Source organism: Loa loa, assembly GCF_000183805.2.
Source record: "Loa loa unplaced genomic scaffold supercont3.213, whole genome shotgun sequence".
NCBI classification, from domain to species: Eukaryota; Metazoa; Nematoda; class Chromadorea; order Rhabditida; family Onchocercidae; genus Loa; species Loa loa.
The window spans coordinates 95,013-97,512 of NW_018108393.1; positions in this window are offsets into that span (position 1 = coordinate 95,013).

Here is a 2,500-nt window from a genome sequence, read left to right on the forward strand (position 1 = left end):
TTATTATTATTATTATTATTATTATTATTATTATTATTATTATTATTATTATTATTATTATTATTATTATTATTATTATTATTATTATTATTATTATTATTATTAAATTATTTGTTATTATAACTGGGAAAAAACAACATGGAAGTTATGATGATGTAATGATACAAAGATTCTATCTTTGTGGTTTCTTAAATGACAAATACCAGAAATAAACCGGCAAAACAGACGAAATAATGGAACAGTCCTGTAAAAAAGAATCGATGAAATTCCATCATTTTTCTCTCAATTAATTAATCCGAATAAAAAAAGCAAAAATAATATGGATTTATCAATTTCAAAACTGATTATAATAAAATAAATGAAATGAAAGTAACAAAATGATCACCTCATATCATATCATATCACATATCAATGAATAAAGAATTAATTAAGCAAATACAAAGAACAAATCAAATTCGGTTTATATATATTTATAACGTTTTTCTTTCCTTACATAAAGCGAAAATTATGTTATACAATCAGTTTAATACATTATTCAAAAAAAAATATTTTGAAAAAAAGAATTGAGAAATTGATATCGCATTAGAATTAATTATATTGATGAGGTTTTTTTTTTTTTTACATTTAAAAAGAAAAATTATTGAACTTTGACAATTTTAAAGCTCAGAAAATTTCTGACTAACGCTTTCTTAAAATTTTAAAATTTAATAATTCTAAATTAAAGACGACCATACCATATTTGTTATTTTGATTTGATAATTTCTGATACTTTTTTTTTGTTAGTATAAATATAAATGATTTCAACGCGAGAATATTTCCATTTGTTTGTTTTAAGGACTATAAAAATTGGAATTCATTTTGCTATAAAATTTCAGTTAATTTTATCGGTCGTTTGATTTTTTTTTTTTAGTTTCAATTTAAATATTATCATGAATTAATAAATATGAAAGGAAAGATTACAAATGGAAAAAAATATTGGAGGAAAAGCAAAAATTCAGAATAATCCTCCGGATAAGATCCGGAAGAGTATTCTGTTCTTATCCGGACCATTATACCTCACTCAATGCGATGATATTTAATTTGCGAGAGTGCAGGATAAGGAGAAAAGATTGCCGAATGATAAGATAAAATATTTATAACTGTTAAATTGAAAAAATAAAATTTGATAGTAATAATAATGATAAAATGACAAACAAAAAAAAAGTGTTTGAAATTTAACAGTTATAGATAGATATTTATGTACCAAACGTATTTGAAAAGATCAACAAAAACATTTTCAATATATTTGAAATGAAATTGAATAAATAATTTAATAATTAACAAATTGGAAAAGCATTTTTTGGAAATTTCTTTCAAATTTCAAAAAAATTTTTAAAATATCTTTCAAATCTGATTTTTTTTCAAATTAAAGGAAAGCATGATGCTAATAAAATGATAGGCATGTGAATTAATTCAACAATTCCTTTTTCCCTTATAATTAAAAAAAAAAAAAAAAAACAATTTCTCTGTAAATTAATCGATCGATGTAAACATTTTGAATAAAAAAGAATTGGAACCCATTAAGATTTGTATCTTTCTGTTCCTTTTTTTTTTATTTTTATTTAAATTCAAATTAGCAAACTTTTTTGGGTTTAAAAAAAGAAAGAAACTCTTGTTAGCAAAAATATTCCTCAGATAGTGTATTAATATTAAATGCTGTCTTAAAACAAATGATTGTCAACTTTTCTTGTTTAATGGTTATATTAGCTTTTTTTTTTTATTCATTTAAGGAACGACAAGGTTTAAAAAATAATAAAATTTCGTTAATTTAAAAATATACTTTTAAGTAAAACTTTTATCAAACATTGATAAGAGAATAATCCCTGCTTATTCGCAATTCACTATGCCGTTACTCTCGTAGATCACCGATTTTTAAATTTTTTTTTTTTTAAACTTAAAACCAAATTAACAAATTATTGATGGATACTATCATTTCAAGAACAGATTTTTACCTAACCATCATTTATTTCTTCCTAAATTAGCATTATTATTTGAAAAAAAAAAAAAACTAAACTAAGTTAAACTTTTAGTTAATTATTTAATTAAATTTCCAAAATTTATTCCTTTCTATGTTTAATTCATTTATTTATTCGATATTTAGCATTTTTCTAAATGATCATAAAGAAAACAACAATAATTTTGCAATTAATTAAATACTATTAATTAGATATACCAATGATTATCTTATCAATAGTATGTGATAAATTCGTTTACAATAAAACTTAGCACTGATAATTTAGATTACAAATATGATAAAAGAAAAAAAAAGTGATGTGTTAAAATGATAACAAACAAATTCAACCAAATAGAAAAGTACATTGGAGAATGATGCTACTAAAATAAACTGCGCCAGAACGACCGCCGCGGTATGATAAAAACTTGGAAATATGTCTGTCTATCTGTCTGTGTATATGTATGTGTGTATGTATGTATGTATGTATGTGTGTATGTATCTGTGTGT